The sequence below is a fragment of the Pectinophora gossypiella genome, chromosome 5 (assembly GCF_024362695.1).
Source record: "Pectinophora gossypiella chromosome 5, ilPecGoss1.1, whole genome shotgun sequence".
NCBI lineage: Eukaryota > Metazoa > Arthropoda > Insecta > Lepidoptera > Gelechiidae > Pectinophora > Pectinophora gossypiella.
The window spans coordinates 7,626,015-7,647,061 of record NC_065408.1 but is presented as its reverse complement, the minus strand read 5'-3'; the positions used below and the strand labels follow the sequence as shown (position 1 = coordinate 7,647,061).

General features: G+C 36.4%; 1 protein-coding gene across 4 annotated transcripts in view; it reads right to left on the bottom strand.

The window, feature by feature from the left end:
- LOC126366726 (cAMP-specific 3',5'-cyclic phosphodiesterase) overlaps window positions 1–21,047 on the bottom strand; it is a 480,018-nt gene that overhangs the window by 240,394 nt on the left and 218,577 nt on the right. The window lies entirely within an intron of this gene.

Genomic DNA, 21,047 nt, shown 5'->3' with positions numbered 1-21,047 from the left:
ACTTAATGAAGTTGCAAATTACATAAATAGAACAATAAAGATAGCTAATGATAATGTATTCAGATCTGATCAATCGGAAGGGGCACTTCAACCGTTAAGTTTATTTGTGTATTTTCTATAACAAAATGAATATGTACGTATACAGGGTGATGATTCAGCCAATAATTCTGAGTTGATATAAAGTGGAATTTTCCGTCGAAAAAGTATGAAACTGGAAATGACTAAAAAGACACTAATATTGTCATGAATTTTCCGACAGGTTTCCACTTGATATCAACTCAGAATCATGGTCCGTATCGTCCCCTTCAGTACTAATTACGGTGCCACTAACACCCATACGTGTTACCCGTACTGGATTAATATAATGTGGTATTTTCCATCGAAAAAGTATAGAATTGAAAATAATTAAAAAAAAACACAAAAAAAACTATGAATTTTAGATATAGGAAATTCTACTTGATATTAACTCAGAATTATAAGCTGAATCGTCCCTAGTATTCGTAATTCCCTATAATTCGGAGAATCCAATTAAAAAGAGAATAAAGTTTTTTAACCAAAAAGAGATGAACATTAGACGAAGGTTTTTTAGTGATGTAAATTAGATTTTGACGTCACTTTCAGATCAGTACTATTAATGGTTATAAGATTATAAGGGGTTCAATATGATAACATGTCACAATACTTAGTCGCAATGCGCGAAAAGAATTAGATCTGTCAAAATACGTAAGCTAGTGTTGTGATGTTCATTACCTTAGTGATGTACCTATCAGTCGAGATTAGGTCCATCTATTATTTTCTATCTAACACCATTAAACATAAATAGAGGACATGTAAAGACGAATAAAATAATCACAATAGGCGGCCTTATTGGTAAACTGCAATTTCTGCCTGGCACTTTAGGGTATTTAGGGTTTCCTATACTTAAATGGTTGTCTGAAATGAATTGTCGTAATAAATAAATATCTTATAAGGCTTCACTCTCACCAATCACTGACGACAGACCCAAGATTTAGGAGTGATTGATCGATGATAATGAATGACGCAATTGCTTGACCCATACAGAATCTGTTAGATTTTGCTTATATTAACATTATTTGCACATGTGTCATGTGTAAAGCAAGTATTCTTTATTGCACCAAAATAAAAAGGAAATACATATTATATACATTTAACTCTGTTTAGTAAAGATTTTATATGTAAAAAATACTTTGTGGGCCTGTCCATGATCTGGTCGTATTGTAGACTAAAACGACCTGATTTTCCGAAAATTAAGATGTCGTGTCTTTCGAAGGTCACGTTAATATTGTAAGAAATAAAATTGTACTTAAAAAAAAGAGATTTTCTATATAGCAAAATACTGTGTGGGACTTTCCCTGATTTGTTCAGGATATTGTAGGTTGAAATCACCTGATTTTCCGAAAAATAAGATGATTCCGTCCTTCCGAGGGCGCGTTAAGCAGTAAGTACCAGCTATTATTTACTTAAGTAGGTACGTAGTTATTACATGAACCATGTCAGGGGCCTTTCGCCTCAATAACAATCCTGACACTATTGTTTATGAGGTTGGTCATTGACCTCAAAACTGACACGTGAATAAAGCTTAGCTCCTACAGTGTTGAAGCCAGCTGACGTTACTGCTCGTATACCGAGAGTCCTTCAGCTGATATAAACCCTCGGGCGCCTCGTGGCCAATTGAATAAATTATGCACACATTTGCACTTTACCGGACAAAGTTACCGCCTCGCTCCCTAGATACTCATTAAGTTTTCGAATATTTATAGTTACAAACATTATATCATCGCCATACAGTGAAACCACGTAAGCGCCTTTTTATCGGATGTAATTTTTTTAACAAAACCTCAACCTGCTAGTTTCAATTCAGATCAATGGTCTCAATTTTTTACCCAAAATTCATGATCATCTATCTCCCTAGGCATTATCCCGTTTTTCAAAGAGTCCGCTTACCTAACCCGAAGATTTGACAGGTCTGGTTTTTTACAGAAGCGATTGCCTGTCTGACCTTCCAACCCGAAGTGAAAACCAGCCCAATACAGGTTAGGTCACATACTTCCGAAAATGCATTTCTCGGGAATGTGGATTTCCTCACGATGTTTTCCTTCAGCGCTGAGCACGTAATAAACATTTATGATTCAAAGATGAATTCGAAAACAAATACCTGAATTTTTACCCGAAATTAATTGAAAGAAATTGAGGGTATTTTTAAATAAAATTACATCCGGGACTTTTCAAAAATATGCTTACGAGGTTTCCATTTTAAGGAGACGCTATGCTGGTTGTTAAACACGATGAAGAAATAACTACCTTTGTAATTATGTATTAATATCAATCCGACATTTTAAATATAATGGTAGTTAATTCAATAATTTTATATGGGTAGAATGCTTTATCAATCGGATGTATTACCAAACATAAACACAGTCGAAGCCTTTCAGTTGGCTGGTATATTTTACAACAGACTTGATAATAAGAACACCGCCGTTATAAACTCATTTTATGTTATGTGTTTTTATGCCCCGGATCTTTTTTGGCTATTTTCTATATTTTAAACTCACGCCTATTTCCCACCGGGGCAAGCAGAGACTATGGAATTCCATTTGCTTCGATCATGACACACTTCTCTTGCTTCCTCCACATTCATCAATCGCTTCATACACTCACGCCGGTTCAGAGTAGATCGAGTGGGTTTATGTATGTATTTTCTCTAATTTCAATAAAAAAAAAGTTTACAAATAGTTAAACAGCAGTTAATACACAATACGTACAACACGTTAATATATTTTTCCTCTTGTGTGAGGAGTTCATGTCAGCCTTTTGAATGCTTAGATATTTTCTCTGACATGCAGGATATAAAATCTAATATATTATATAAAATAAAACCTAATTTCAAGCAATCTAACATCCTTTTGGAATGGTGACGGTGTTGCGCAGTATTCCATAATTTATTTTCCGTCAATATTCATTTGGAACATTTTATCACATGGATACAAAACAGGCGCCGTGGTAAATTTTATATAGATACGATCACAAATATTTATAAATCATAATCTCTACTTTGTCACTGAATAATATATTATTAATATCTTGTGTTGTGTTCTTAAGTGTGTGTGTTGAGGTCAGTGGGTAGACCAGAGGCGGCGGCGACGGCGGGAACGTTTAGATGAAGTTAGCTCAGGACCGGAAAGGGTTGTGCAAATTGGAGGGCCTATACCCAACAGTGGGATGATGACTTTCGTGTTATTATTCTAGGTATATTATATTTTTGCCAAATGAATCCAACTGAAATTCGTGTGGTGATTTTTTGGTAACAAAAACGTAATCTTCTTCTATCGTGTGGATTGTAAGGTGGATTACATCAACCCTGGTGTCAGGGTATTGAGCCGCCAAAGGCCCCTGACATGGCTCATGTAACGACTACTTACTCTTCTCTTCTTCTTCTAATCGTGTGGGTTGTGAGGTGGAATACCAACCTCATCTACCCTGGTGTCAGGGTTATTACTGAGCCGCCAAAGGCCCCTGACATGGCTCATGTGACGACTACACACTTACATTGTCAGTAAGTAGTAACCGGGACCAACGGCTAAACGTACCTACTACTTACTTACGTCAGTAAGTAGTACCCGGATACAACGGTTAAATGTGCCTTCCGGAGCACGAATCATCTTACTTTTTGGCAATCAGGTGATCATCCTGTAATGTCGTAACCAAACCAGGGATCACAAAGTGATTTTTGTGATTTGTCCCTATCGGGATTCGAACTCGGGACCTCAAGATTGTGAACCACTGGACCAAGGAGGGCGTTACACAAAAACATAATGTATATTCCTTATACCAAAGGTCATCCTTAATCTCCTATGCCCTCCCACGTCTACTCTCCCAAATGGGTACGATTCCTTTCCTATCTTTAGTCAGTACTAATACCTACGTAAGTACTATACCTGCCTACGTATACCTATATATATACACACCACCTGTTTCCACGCAATACATTTCCCAATGTCGGTAAGGATTTAGTTCTAGTCTCCTGATCCGAAGCAGATCCTTACGTAGAACTTATTTACGAGCCTGGTACGGGTTGTAAATTCTGTCAACTTGATTTGAACTTATTCAGACGCATCACTACTATGAACCTCCTACACTAACAAATACAACATAGATAAGTGAATTATACATAGGTATTTCTTTACTTTTATTTCTTTATATTTATGTTCGTTCACTATTGAGTATAAATAAGGTGATTTTTATGAATAAGACGTTGTACAATATCCGTTGAATTAACGCAATGCTCCTACAAGGTGCTGATCAATTCTAAATTTCAACATCCAAGGTCCCATTTGATGGAAATAGGTAACATTTGAATCACATAAACGTCAACAGAAATCTATATCAAGTCACTACGCAGCTACTACGTACAAGTACAGACAAGAAAAAACTTTAACGACCTCCGGTTGAGCGTTGGGCTCATGATCCGGAGGTCCCGGGTTGGAATCCCGGTGGGGACATATCACCAAAATTACTTTGTGATCTCTAATTAATCACCTGATTGTCCAAAAAGTAAGATGATCCGTGCTTCGTTAAGCCGTTGTTCCCGGTTACTATTTACTGATGTAAGTAAGTAGTCGTTACATGAGCCATGTCAGGGGCCTTTGGCGGCTCAATAATAACCCTGACACCAGGGTTGATGATGTTGGTAACCTCACAACCCACACGATAGAAGAACAAGAAAAAGTTCTATATATGCTTCTGCCATTATATTAAATTTTTGAATAATGATGTACTCCAACAATGAGAAAATAGGTAATTATCACGTTAAAAGAGAACAACGCCATCTATCGTATTTTTGGGGAACGCCAATTGGAAAGGCCCTCACTAACATTTAAGTTTTTTTTTCATATTTCGGCAAAGTAAGTAGTTCACTTATCGTTATTAAAAAGAGTAACTGAAAGTGGTTATTACGATCTCTTCCGCGATTAACTACAGCTGACAGTAAACTGTCAGAAAATAGCCACCTGCTGAATAAAGATATATTTGAATTTTAATTTTAATTCGTATCGTGTTCCCGATGGGGACATTGTCGAAATCACTTTGTGAGACTGTCCTTTGTTTGGTAAGGACTTTTCAGGCTTGAATCACCTGATTATCTGACAAAGTAAGATAATTCCTTGCTTCGGAGGGCAACCGGCAGTGAAGCAGCGTGGTGGAGTATGCTCGATACCCCCTCCGGTTGATTGAGGGGAGGCTTGTGCCCAGCAGTGGGAAGTATATAGGCTGTTTATGTATTGTGTCCACAACGGTCCGCAACGTCTAATACTAGACTGATGTGAAACGCAACACTGCCAAACATCTCACGGTACATAAACAGTGACATAAACAAATGCTTAGTATAATATCGCGTCTGCCCGTGCGGTCCGGAATATTAGTGAGGTATAGACGAATAAACAAACACCACTACCTTGAAACTCTTCCACCGACAAACATTACAGATTTCAGACATACTATCATAAATTAAACCCGCAATATCCCTTTAGGGGTGGGCACAGCCACAAGTCGTCAAAGGGTAACATTCAGTCACACCTACTGGTATGGAACTCCTGACATAGAAGAATAATACGATGTATAGAACGGTAACTCTCCGCCCCGCACCGATTCAATCATCATCATCACCAGCCCATTAACGTCCCCACTGCTGGAGCGCGGGCCTTCCCTATGGATGGATAGGGAGATCGGGTCTTAAACCACCACGCGGGCCCAGTGCGGATTGGTGGTTATTAACGACTGCTAATGCAGCCGGGACCAACGACTTAACGTGCCTTCCGAAGCACGGAGGAGCTCGAGATGAAAACTTTTTTTTTGTGGTCACCCATCCTATGACCGGCCTTTGCGTTAGTTGCTTAACTTCAACAATCGCAGACCAAGCGCGTTTACCGCTGCGCCATCGAGCTCCTCGATTTAATCAATCAATCAATAATGCTTTGCACAACAACATATACAAAGGACATAAACATACGAATAAAAACATAAGCACAATAGGCGGCTTCGTATGGGACGTCGAGCTACATTTTCTTCACCTCCTCCGGGGCTTGCTTTTTAGTCATAGAATAAAAATCTAGTCTGCAATGATCGTATGCCGCTGTCTCGCTCACGCTTACGTGGTAAGGTGGGACACGTAAAATATGACGTTTTTGCATGGAGTGACCACGGTTTGCTCTTGAATAACATGATGAACCAGGTTACCCGCCTTTCCCCCGTATAACTATAGTCTATCATTGAAGAGGACGTAAGCACTCATTGGACCTTTCGAGTTTAAACTACTTACAACTAGGTAATTAAACTTGAATAGCTAAGCCTGAGAATCTTAAGGCTTTTGAAGCACCGTCTTTGTACAAATTCTATAGAACGTTCACCTTTGCGTCTCTCATGCAACGTGGCTTCCATGATGGTTTACTTTGTTGGTAGTTTCTCATCGACACTCGCAATTAAGGTGTGAGTTCCTCGTTAATAATATTATGCAACAATTTGTAGTGGTGTCGCAGATACGTCGTGTCCATTTAAATGGCGACTGGCACGCGACGGGCAAATAATTATCTCTTAGGAGGATCCCCGCGCCGTCACAATTACAAGGAAAAATTCACGGCGGCCATTAAAAGAAGACTCAGCCTCGGGTTCCGTTGCGATTTTAAACTGAGATTAAAGTATTTTATAGCTCCACGGCTATTTCGGAAACTTTTTGCCACCCACCGAATAGATCAAGATCTAAAACCACATCTCGGGAAGTAAATGTAATTTGTGAAATACGTAATGGAAATAGGTAAATGAAATATATCACGGTCAAATCACTCTTTCAGGAGTTAATAGCGTTCAGTTTACGTGGCGTTGTAATTACTCATCTACTTTTATGTGCACAGTATATATAAAATACAAAGTCTGCTTCAAAAGAACTTTTAATTTTCCATTTTCCATGATCACGTTTTTACTTGGGTGCGCGGGAAAACAATTTTTCTTGATCAGAACCACTAATCGCAAGCTTGACTCGAGAATGAATCGAACGCTGGAACTCACGAAACAAAGCAGTTTATCAACTAACTTTGAATGTATTTTTGACATTGTTTTGTTTGCCATAGTAACATGTTTAATCGATAAAGCCAAACATATTTTGAAGTGTTCGATTTGGTCATAAGGTCGTAAAACTGCTATGAGACAGAAGGGGCCATTGCCCTCAGATGTAAGTCAAAGAAACCATTATTAAGTAAACGTAGGCTTTATTGTGAATGTTATGCTTTATACATGACGTTTCCACGCAGCATTCTCACGGTTTTTACAACCTTTGTTGAAAAAATATCCAGTTTGCATTTTTACGGAGATCACTATAAAAAGCCTTTAGAAACGATGGGCCGAAGAGAGAATTCAAAATCCGTGATGAGGTTCGCGAAAACTCAAAGGATATAACGTGTCAAGTACTAATATCACGTATGAGCAACTCAAATAGCTTGACTTGTGATTTCTGATCACTAAAGGTGTCATTGTTATGTCAGTAACTGTGTTCTTTATAGCAATAAAAATGACAATATTTGTTGAGCTGGAATAAATAGTAATAAAAGCTTGTATTTTACTCTGATATACAAATATTAGGAATAGGTAATTTTGTTTGAAAAGAAAGGTTCGAATAAAAACGGAATATATGTCGTGTGAAAGTTATTTGATAAGAAGGCAACCGAAAACAGGCTGCCATGTCGTATTTGAAGCTCTTGTTCAGTTACAGTTTATTTGTCCTAAAAGTCCACATACATATTCACTGAATATGTTATCGTAACAACGCAACGGGGAAGAGAGCAAACGTGTAAGATATATTATGTTGGCTAAATAAAAGTAAATATTTGTTTAGGATTACGTCGAATCGATTATCAACTTTGATGATACCATGTTGGTTTGGAAGCCGGGAAGACCCATTAAAACACCTACAGTGTGTGTAAAATTTACCGTATACTCCGTGAATATTATGCTAAAGTGTGATGTTTTTAACAACTGCAGCAGATTTTACCTGCGTAGGTATATCTGCTGATATTATTATCGTCAACACATTCTTTATAATACAACTGAGTGGGCACATTATGGAGTTGTACGTCAAGCAACTTGATGCATTATGTAGACAAATTCAGAATACACAAAAACATGTTACTTACGCGAAAGAAATATTATCTTCAGTGTGAACACTGGAAAGTTTCAGAGCGACATATGAGTGCAAGGGAGCACCTCTGCTATTCACATTAATCTGTTAGTCGGGATCCCTTTGCGAAATGGAACCATCTTGCCTAAAAGTAGAGACGGCCATATTACTCTGTGAGACTGTGCCACTTACGTAACCGAGTATTACGTGTTGCGAATCACACCAAATGGGACCTTATGAAGAACAATAATTCATAGGGGAAGCTTATAGAGTATGTGACAAGAACGATACCATAGAGTGTTTTCTTTATTTACTCCGTCTCTGTCGCACGCAAGGGGTAAAGCGGCATACGGTAATAACGAGATTTTCGCATGGAACGTTCGAGCTGTGACGATACATCACTAGAATGGGCCACGTGTCGAGAACAAACCGACTCGTTGTCCGATGATTTGATAAATGTCAGACACACCGTCTTGTCCTGTGGGTCACGCTAATTACTCCCTGTTTGCACGTGATAGGGGTTTGAGGGTTCGTATTTGCGACGCTTCCAAAATAACCCAGCTCGTGACGCGACACGGATATGCACACTCATTTAGTCGCGTAAAATTAACACTCACTGCGACAGCGAAAATATTGATCTTTCAGTCGGTTCAAAAATATCAATTAAATGACAGATAAGGTTACCATACTTACCTACATCGCTAGCTAAACCACTATTTACTGAGACCTTCAAGTTGTGGTAGGTATCGGTTACCATTAAATTAACAATTTTTTGTTTATTTGGACATCGTAGTAGGTAAATGCAATTATGTAAGCGTGGATACCGAACGAACGGCTGAGTCGGTCATACGTGCCGTTACAGCGATTTCTGTGTTTACAAACAAACACGTCCGGCCGCGAAGGACGAACGACATAATATACATAACCTATGCCAATCAATTGTTACCCTTTAATCTACCTACACTATATAACATTACACGCGCCACCAAGACCGACTTAAGTGCATTGAATACTTATTTAAAAGGAGCCTTCGTATTAAAATGCTAATCATACAAATATACGACCAGATTTCCCTCGGGTGACTCGCAATACGGAATCCGAAAAAGCAAATAGGTACTACTAAAGTGCACTTCACGAGTTGGTAAGATAGATGTCCAACGAAACTTATATTGAGTTTCGAACTGTGTATACAATTTCAGCAACTAAAATAGCGCCAAGTTCGATTCTGCGGCTGTTAAGATTTCTTCAACAATTATGTACCTTTAAAATTGCATTTACTGAAGTAACCACTTCATAACTACTTATAAATATTACTTATCACAATATTACTTGTAAGTTATCGTTCTAATCCATATCGTTGATTGTAAAGTAAACAAGGTTTACATTCGCAAGTCGTAATAAATTCCAGAAGCTATTTTAAAACGTGTTTTTCATAAACCAGAACAAAGCATAATATAATTACATTATACAGCGTTGACATACCTCCCGCTTTTGAGCACGAGATAAATCTCGAGATTAATCATCAACTGATTGTGGTAGTTGTGACTTTAATTATCAACGAATGTGGTTACTGTACTATCTATAACATTCCTAATTTCGTTATGTCCGGCCTATACATACCAACGTAAATTTGCCACGGAGATAATTTTACAACGACGGCGAGTCAAAATTCATCATGACGAAGACCTTTGCCAAGAAAGGGATCCACATTTTTACGTGAACATAACATATTTACGTGTTATTGATTACGTGCACATTCGGTTCTTGGAAACAAATGGCTAGTGAATTGTAAATTGATTGTCCACTTTAAGTAAACCTTTTACCAACAAATTACTTATAAGTATCGTATTCTACAAAGGTATATAGGGAAAGATTTTCGTGTGCAATTTCGTATTGTTGTTTCAGTACGACGCCATCTTCGTATTGTAAGCTCGAAAATTCCATCTGTAATTAAACCTGCGCGCAGAGTTGAACATTAAGGTTCACAAGAAAATCCTTTCATTCGCGGGATTTCGGTTAAACTTTAAATTAAAACACATCGTTACGTTTAATTATAAATATAATTCAATATCATGCAATGAGCATAATGAATACCGATATTAATTTCAACAAGACATGTTATTTTTACAGCAATTGATGGCAAATAATAACTGTCACGCACAGCAAATTGGATTTCTGAAACCCTAATATTTCATCCGTTTTATAATTAAATACAATCAAATGTCTACAAAAATTTGGTTATAAATTGGCTTCGAAGAGGAACGAAGATGTCATCGCGGCTCATTTAAATATAATTTAGAAATGGACGCGGTAATGGCTAACAAAATCATTTACTTGAAGAAGAAAGTAGACATTAAAGAACTCAAAAATAATAACATTGTCGAATAAAACGAAAAATCGCAGTAGGCATCAGAATCAAAAAGATTTTATTTCATTTGTGTTATTTTATCCACTTATTTTCTCAATAAAATTACGGAGATTAAAAGTAAGCCTGAAGACCAAATATAGAAACGAAGTAAATTTATCGGGAATACATTATCGATATTAGCATTGACACTTTAGAAAAAAGCAATATCCGAATGGAGTATTGTTCAAAAGAAAATGAAAAGAATACCCATTTCAATAATTCTTGTCGACGCTCCTACAGTCGAAATAATGTTGTCGGGTAGTTTGATTCATTCTATTTAAAACACGAACTCATAAAGTGCTTTCTTTTCGCATAATAAGGTACATAACAAATAACAACCGAGTTTTACACCTCTCGACAAATTTAAACGCCTATCATAATTCCCTGTACCAGACTGCAAGCATCTCAGTGTGGACTTGGTTATATTTTATGTGTTTATAACAGATGATATAAAAAAGTTGAAAGAAGTCTTGGAAGCTCAGAACAGCTTGGAAGATACAAGGAATACAACTTTATGCCTACGTACAGGGAAGCACCGTCATGAATAATAAAACACGTATCTGTTATGCATGCCTACATTGGATTTGTTTATCTTGTCGAATTTCCTACAAATGTCTTGTTTTCGTTTTGAAAGCAATTATTTATTTTATCTTCAACACATGTTATCGTTAGTACAGGAAGGGTCCGATGGATACAAGTCGATGTCGCAAGTCTGTCTCAATCATTGTCCACGTATTGCGGCGCTATTCGCACGATATCAAATAACATTTATTGTAATACACTCGCGAGGGTATTGAATCGCATGATAAGTATAATATAAATATAAATGTATTTTTATGAGTTACTACGTGAGTAAATAAAAATAAGTCCGACACTCACTGCTACGTCTATATGTCAATAAAAGAGCGATGAATATCCTGGATATTCAGGGATCAAATGCGTACAATATAAGGAAATCACTTATAGAAATCAATTCATATTAACTTTTCTGTTGTTGTATGCTATGTTGTGATAGGACCAGCATGATAATTTATACTCCAGAATTATAATGTGGTTGTGTAATAATAATACTCAGTTGATAAACGAATAGGTAGATAAATGCGCGTCAAATAATTGATTGATTAATAATTGACAGATTTATTAATATTTTATGTCATATTACTACAATATTAGAAATGTGGAAAATCTACAAGAATTGACAGAAAAACAAATGGCTTACTTGTAACGTACCGACCATTTTCATCGACAGATTCAGACCATCAGACAACAGATTTTTTGAGTGCTTGACCAAAAGGTTTTTTTTAGTTTAGTCGTTGGTGGATGACCAACCAATCAACCCTGGTGTCAGGGTTATTATTGAACCGCTAAAGACCCCTGACGTGAACCAATCAATGACTACGTACTTATATCAGTAAGTAGTAACCGGGACCAACGGCTTAACGTGCCTCAGAGAAGACATCTGCTAAAAGGTGTAAATGTAAAAATCTATTACTAAGTCCATTTATATTTTTTTGGGAACCTCGAATGCTATGCGCTATTCTCCGACTACATAAACTTTTCAATAAAAAATATTTCATAGACGTATTTTTTTTCTAATCATTACCAATCAAACGTGACATTTGAATTCTACTAATCTAACGAAATATATATATATATAAATATATATATATATATATATATATATATAAGTATGAGTAGTACGATTTTATTATTAGATAGGTAGGCTTTTTCAAGTTTTTTTTTTTAAACATTTGAACGTCAGTCTGATGATGATTTATGAAGACGTGTTTACGTAAACGTCTTGTACCTCTACCATAAAACAGACGCAGATCTTCATTTATAATTCTGGTGAAACATTTTATAATTAATAACAAATCGACGGATGTTCCATGTTTGTTACAAATATTTAAACATATATATTCAGGTTGTTAGTGACATCGTAACAAATACTGAGGGGGATGTTTACTGATGATCTGAACTCCTGTAAAATTAAGCAAGGGTAAAAATTATAGCTTGTCTCGGCCGGATTGTGTCGCTAATTCAATAAAAAGTCGCTCGAGACAAAACATTTCGGTTAAGTGTAACAGTTGGAATAATAAATGTGAAACTTTATGTATGAACGTGTAATTCACCTAATTGTGTAGTCAAACTTTTGACAGCCGGCTTACGTGCCTTTAAACAGTAATGACGCGTACCTATCTGAAATTTTTCCCACAATTGAGTACCTATACTTTTTCGCATAAGAGTCACCTAAACGTACATTATACATAACTTCCACTTACTAACCATTTCGGAAATTATGTGACACACTGCCGCTATCGACATAATTTATACTTGCGTATTGTACCTAGTGCTAGCTAGCGTTAAACAACCACGTGATTACCAAATACAATTACAAACCTAAAAGCGTTTAAGTCATTTTTGTTAGAGTTACAGGCATCCCAGACGAGAAGCTAGTAGAAAATGGACAACGTGAATATAGAACCTGAAACAACCCAGGAGTCGGCAGCCCTGGTTTCAAATATGTCGGCCATTTCGAGTAAATAAGAATAAACCACAGAAGAGAAGAATTTCGCAGTAGTTTTTGCCCTTTAACCGCTCAGTTGGCAGATCTTTCGGATATTAACATTACTCGCATGTACGAAGCCAAACGAATGCCACACTTTTTAAAGCCGGGCTTAGCCCTCCGTCTACCTTTCGGCTTATCGCTGCGACAAAATGCTAGCAAGGCAGATGTTCTGTATCGCAGGAGCTCAGCGATTTTGCTTTCATGAGCCTTGAGTAGGCCGACTAGCAGAGGCGCTGTTAGGTTTCCCGTTCAATCAATTGAAACATATTCACGTCACTACTATATTTTGATATTCAAATTGAACTCATAAATGCTTCACAAATGAAAATTGTATTGTATTAAAGAAAATATATAAAGTCTTTATTTATAAAAAAAATCATTATTTATTAGGGAGTCTCGTCTTTATCTAGAAGAGATTGGTTGATATGCAAATTAGGATCCGAGTTTATGCAAGGAAGCGAGAAAGTGAGGTCGCGACTTTTGGTCCTAGTTACGTGCCTGAGTGGAGATTATCTCGGTAGTATATCTTGGCTGGTGGCGCCCGAGGGATTACTCCAGTGAAGACACTTGCTCGGCCCGATCCACGTTCGAGTACCCATCGACCATTTCAGTACACGTCATTGCGTCTTCAACCCGGGATTAACGTGGAGATTTCGTTCATTTTGGATACTCGGGATTTCGAGTTTAGGTACGACATTACATTCATCGATATCGATAGATGCTGAAATATTTTCATTTACTCGTGTGGTTGTAAAATGAATGCTTTTGAAAATGTTAATAACGCTCAATATAAAACATTGTATACACGTTATTTCGGGTCTTACTGCTTACGAAAACCTATAAAAGACTCGCGTGAAATACACTCATCCGTCACTATTGTTTTCATAGCCCAAGTTTCACGATAGAGCTTGTTCTGAATATATTTATTGACGAAAGTAAAATCATAAACATGGCCGGGGCCCGCAAAGGCGACCTCTCGGGACTCGTCATCATAGCAATTCATGAATATCATTATTCCGGTTGGTTGGTATAAATATTTGAGCAATATCAAGAATATTCCAAGGCTATACAACTTCCTCCTGACTCTAATCCTTAAAAAATAAACAGATGATTGGAATTTGTAGACATATAAGTAAGCAGAACAGCCATAATATTAAATTCAGCAGTCTGAATGACTTTGAGAAGGGTCACTCGTCGTAATGCATGGACGTTTTCCCCTCAAAAAGCGCGTGTGATTCAAATTTATGGGTATCGAGACCCTTGTGATCAGCAGATTCCTGCCCGACCTGTAGCTCTGACCGAATTAATCCGAGAAAATAAATTCAAGTTAATATACCCCCATAAATATCTAAAGAACCTGCAATAAATTCGCAACAAGCGCGGATAACAATACAAGCGAGTATTGTTAACTTTTTACCTCTTTACATAATTCTTAACGACAGCACGTCAGATAAAAATGTAAATGAAGTTCAAACTGTGGAGTTTCTTTGGATCTGAGCGTGTTGTTAGACACTGTGTTGCTAGGGTATAAGCATTTGAGTTATTAAAACAATCTTATTGGCGTCATTTAGTAAAACCAGTGGACATGAGGACGCCTGTAACATATGTCGAATGAAACTGTTATCGCATTCGACACCATCAAAGTATCTCGGCGGATTTACGACGTGACGTGGAACGAATTCCCTCATATTTTATGTCCTCGTCTGTTTCCTAACGAATATTTCCAGAGACATTACTACCCACATACTCACAAACACGACTGAGGAAACTCACATGTTTTAGTAACATTGATATTGAAGTTCTCTTGATAAGGAATTTGATTTGTGTAGGTATGCGTTTCCAATAACCTAATAATACCATAATGCGTACTTGATCTTCATCAATACAGACATCAAACAACCCAATAAGGTTAGGTAGGTTCTATTATTATGTGAATAATGTACTCGCATTTTTAATATTTTAACATTCATATTTTTGCCAAAGAAATAAATGCTTATTTTTTATATACAAGCAACAATGTGAAAAAATATGAGGCAAAAGATTTATTTTAAGTTATAGGAAAGCGACGAGGGAAGAAAACTTTCCTCATCAAAAGAAACTCGCATAAATTAAATTAACGCCATTCAAAGTTCAGAAAATCTAAACGAGTTCAAAATCGATTCATTTATTAGGCGTGAAAGCAGAAGTTGATGGCATTGAATTATTTTTGCGAAAATTCACTTATCAGTAGCAATAGTTTTTAGGACGGCGTCTGGCGTCTCGTGAGAAAAGGCTGGTTGATACAAAGAATCGAGTCATTATATCATTTTTTGTTTGTTACTCCGTGTGAATATACGTAGTAGTAGCGGATAATAGTCGGGGTGCGAGATCGTACGTCTCGTGTTTATCTGTAGTTCTACTGCAGTTCAGCTTATTTTGCCAACTAGTATTTGTGTGAAATGAAATAAGGGACCAATCCCGCATTTAATGTCAACAAAAGTTAAAGAAATAGTAGTAGTATAAAGTTTGACGCTCAGAAGATACTTAGGTAAAAGTTAACAAGAAAAAATATCCGTTCTCACACTCGTAATTACCCCGAAAAAATACGTCTCTACATTTCAACGGAAACTTTTATCCACCTTCTTAATGTTTTCGTCGGATGAAGAAAGGATTATGGCATTAGAGAAAGTTTTGTGAAAAAAGTCGTGTCGAGATAAATAGAGTCGAATGTTTTGCCAGGCTCAAGTTTAGCTCTCAAGAACCTGCGCCCGAGGGCTCTGTGTGTAACAAAATGTTGTTGATGGCAAAATTTCAAGATTTAGGATCTTTCTAATTTAAATTTAAAGTAGGCGCGTGTAAATCTGGATTAACTGGATTAAACATTATATATAATGTGAAGCAAGTTTTCTTGTGCTTAATTAAATGCAATGCTAATTAGTAGGTAACGTATATAACTGCAAATAATAATATTGGTACTAGGAATCAATGTATCCAATAACTCAATAATACTACAATAAGTTATCACTAGTAGCTTTGAAATTGAAAGGTATTGCATGGATTTCCTTGCTACAAAGGGGTGTATTTCAAAGAGTGTCAGATACGAAGCTTGCAACTTACAAGCTGAATCAACGCGGATTGGATGTCGCCAACCTAGCGGCGCAAACTATAACATTATAACAAACTCGTCCCTCGGTCCAGGTGCTCCTAGCGACATTCTTTCTAAATCTCTTCCAACTTGCAACACTGCTGACCAACTTTTGCTCGGCCGAAATAAAGATTGTTTTCCTTCGTAACTACTACAGCTTGGAACGCAATGCCAAAACGTTTTCAATGAAATAATATAGATACTCGTTTTGATGGAACAAAGATCTAATCAGCTTTATAACGCTTTAAAGTACTTACCTAATATTCAACCAATCCAATATTACGTTCGATTCTGCTGATGACTCGGATATTAATGCATCATTGTGTAAAAGGAAAAAATACTTGAGAAGAGAAGAAGAGTTTAAGTATTTTTTCCTTTTGCCCTAACAAAAAAATTTTTGTGCAAATTCATTAATAAATTTCGTCAACATCGACCTCGCTTGGGTAACCTATTAAGACTACAAAGCCCTTCGTCTAAATTATGCGCCACATTTAAAACCATATACAATTTATGATCGTCATAAAATATAATTATTTATTTTATGACGAGAAGTACTGTTCTGGAGTAGAAAATGAGATATGAAGGTAATACGTCACGAGGAGGAAAAATTATATTGCTGAGTTCCTATGTATATTATAGGTATAGCAATATTTCTTAATTTAACATTTTATGACCGAATATAGGCGAATGATAACCTTTAGGAAAGCATTGTAATTGCAAAACCAACTCTTTGTTTAAGAACATATTAAAACAAGTACTTACTGATATTTTACAAAATATAATTATTTGTAAAGCATAATTTTGTAGCCCCGATATTTAAATCAGGAGTGTTCTCTATTTGAATAGAAATATCTTAATGTTTGCTATAGAACGTCGCAAGTCGAATCCGGCGAAGTGGTATATGCTATCTGAGAGAAATTTGAACTAAGTCATGTCAAAAATTTAACTTGAAGTAGGTACGTATAGGATTAGGGATGGAAGGGGACCGATATAATGAGAACGTGATTCATCATCAGCCCATAAACGTCCCCACTGCTGGGGCACGGGCCTTCCCTATGGATGGATAGGGAGATCGGGCCTTAAACCATCACGCGGGCCCAGTGCGGATTGATGGTAATAACGACTGCTAATGTAGCCAGGACCAACGGCTTAACGTGCCTTCCGAAGCACGGAGGAGCTCGAGATGAAAGCTTTTTTTGTGGTCACCTATCCTATGACCGGCTTTTGCAAGAGTTGCTTAACTTCAACAATCGCAGACCGAGCGCGTTTACCGCTGCGCCACCGAGCTCCTCCCGAGAAGGTGATATATCGTATACTTATTACAGTGAGTTATTAATTTACCTTAAGTGCAGTTTTTACAAACAGTTGTCTCGACCATTATAGACGGCGATACGACACCACCTTATCACGTTGGCCTAACATTTCTGTTAGGCTCGATGAGGTTTGGATACTCAGTTCGTCTAGCGACAGATGTACCTCTGTCTAACCCAATTGGGATATAATGTGCTTATGTTATGCTATTCTGATCTACAAAAATTACCTAACCTGTTTTGGCCTGGTTTTCCCTTCGGGTTAAAAAGTCAGACTCGTTCCTGTAAAAAACCGGACCTGTCAAATCTTCAGATTAGGTAAACGGACCCTGTGAGAAACGCGATAACGCTAGAGATATGATGATATAATTCGGATCTATTATTAATGTGAATAATGACTATTATTATGTGTGTTTCACACGAGTGAGAAATTATGATTAGAAAAGGACCATCAGTAACAATGGTTCCCACGAGAGTAATATGGAGGATACATTCCTTAGAAATTCATCGAATTATATTAAATTTATTAAACGGTGTAGATTAACAGTACGAAACCTACGCGCAGAATATGTAAACAACTCGAACAATAAGTATTACTTATTAAATTACAAGCTTCCTTAAATATCAGCAATGTTCTATTAAATAATAAATGACAGGTAAGACTATTCAAAATATCTTGAACGTCAGCTAATTTATGATGCTCATCTCAGTCAATTAGTTACATACTGTCGAAATTGTGACATCTTGACATAGATTGACGTGGTAACGATGGCTTTGTTGCGATGTGTGCGTAATGTAAAGTACATACAAACTTATACTTTAACTACTACGTCTTTAGTTGTTTACATACTTTAACATAACATAACAAATAGTTTATTGCACAAACATGAAATACAAAATACGTAACAAAAGAGAAATAGGAAGACTACAATAGTTAACCTTATTTTATTTCTAAGTAGCAATCTCTTCCAGGTAACCTTTAAGTATAGGAGATATTCAATATTATATAATATAGCGGGTTAGTGCTGCATGGGAATACAAATATAGATACACTTACGAGTATATAAACTACATAATAATAAGACACTGAAACTATTACATATACCATGGAAGAAAAGGAGTAGATAGATTGAGAAGATTTAATAGAACTAAGGGAATGCTCCTTGATGTCTGGCCCTTTACATTCACATTAAACCCAAAGACAAAGTACATTACTTAGATAAAATTATACTTCCTCATCAAACAACCGAAACACTTCCGAAATTTGCTCAATAAAAAACGAGTGTAATTAAATTTTAAATTTGAATTTGGAACGTTAATATTAACAGTTATGTATTACCGGTATTTGATATTTTTCAAATAATCTTTACGACACAATCTTGTGAAGTGTTTCCATTTTTGAACAGAGCGACAGTAGTAGACAGAATATAACTTGAAATCAGGAATCCTAGGAAGGATGTCTAACTATAAGGTAGTATTTATTTATATGTGCATTTCTTTTTTGCAAAATTTCAACTTAAATGCTATTTGTTTTACCGCTGCGTCGCGGTCAGTCAACATTTTAACTGAACATTAAAACTGAAATGTCCAAAATTACTTTGACGATCGGAAATTTTGTAAAGCTAATTTTCTTATCTCCGGATTTACTGGACCTAAAAGTCACAGAAGTTGCACCTAATTTAGACTACACAACTTACACCTAACTGACTAACACCACCTAGAGTACCTACTACCTAGTCTCAGTACTCCTTTCAGAAAGTAAGATCCACTTTGCACCGTGGAGTTAACAAAGCAAGTTACTTAGCCCACATAATCCACGACTTCATTACTTTAGAGTTTTTACTTTTTAAAATACTTCTTTGACTAAACGTGTATTCCGAGCTCTGCTTACTTAACCATAAGTGCTATGCGACTTTACAACCCGAAGGGAAAACCAGGTCAATTACAGATTCAACCCCTAAATATTTGGTCTCCACAGGCATATAAGTTTCCTCTCAAAGATAACTTTAATTTATAGCACATGCTATCGCTTAGAGATCCATACACAGAAATTTGAAAACAAATTCGACAGTCTAGGGGACAACCCAGGTTAAGTACGTTTTTCTTCTAGAGGCGTAATAGAAGATGCAACGTGTAGACACGTGTTCACTGACTTCATTGTCAGCTGTCAAAGTAAATAGACGATTATTTTATCTAGTTTATACCAGCGTGAGAAAGTAGTTTTTCAAATTTTTTTCCTGTTTTATACTAGGCTGTAAGTTTTCAGATGCTCACTGTATATCTGCTGTTTTAATATAAAAAGCAATTTATAATTTATAAGCTGTTGTTGCCTAAGGTTGCCTGGCAGAAATTGCTGTTTAGCAATAAGGCCGCCTATTGTGCTTATGTTTTATTCGTATGTTTATGTCCTTTGTATATGTTGTTGTGCAATAAAGTATTATTGATTGATTGATTGATTGATTGTTTGGAAGTTTCCATGAACCGCTTATTTCCTGTAAGTTGTTTGTTGCTTTTAATATAACAAAAAGCTTTATGCCAGCTAAGCGGCTGATGTTAAGTGAAGGAATGCAGATGGTTCAATCACGTTGATGAAATATATATTATAGTAGATAAATTGCAGCGCCTAGTGAAACGTATACGCACTCTTTATGTTAAGTAGTAAATCAAATTAATTATAAAGAGGTAAAGTGTTCATTGGAGAAGTGACCGCCGACACTATTCTTCTGAATTCAATAATTCTTTCTCCGACAGGTATTTAAAATAGACCGGCAGAGTGAAGATAGTCCGTCTATCCCAAATTAAACGCGAGCGCCCATAATTATTACTAAGGTGGATAAAACCACAACAGACAAAGGAGAAGAAGCCCATTGAACACACACAAGATAATCCAAAAATAATACAACCTCAATTTTATCTACTAGCGTGTATTAAATGTTTCTTACAGATGTTAAAAAATATTACCTACAATAGAAACGGAAGATCATAATATTGCCGGAGAATCTTGACACCGCGATGCAGAAAATTTTGTAATCGGTATAGCGACATCTAGCGGATTTTAAAAACAAAAATACCATACATTGCACCGAGTAGGTATACGCGTATAATGCGGTTAAACACCCATGTTATAAATTTCTGGCCCCAGGAGTAAACAAGATGATAAATTTGAAAAAAGATTATGTTATCAAAATACCCTCGAAAATTTCTAGATTTTTGGCAATATAGAAGGGGTTATTTTATACATAACTACACTTATTATAAATCGAAATAATCGCATTTAAGAGTTATTACATAGTCTAAATATCTAGATTGTAAATTAATTTAAGTTTTTGTATTTGACAACCCAAAAATGTAATTAACTCATTTTTTGAAATCTCCGTTAGGTAGTAGGTATACAAAATAATGTTGTTTGAAATATTTTGTCAATGTTATGCTCTAGATTACTTATTAGCCTGCTT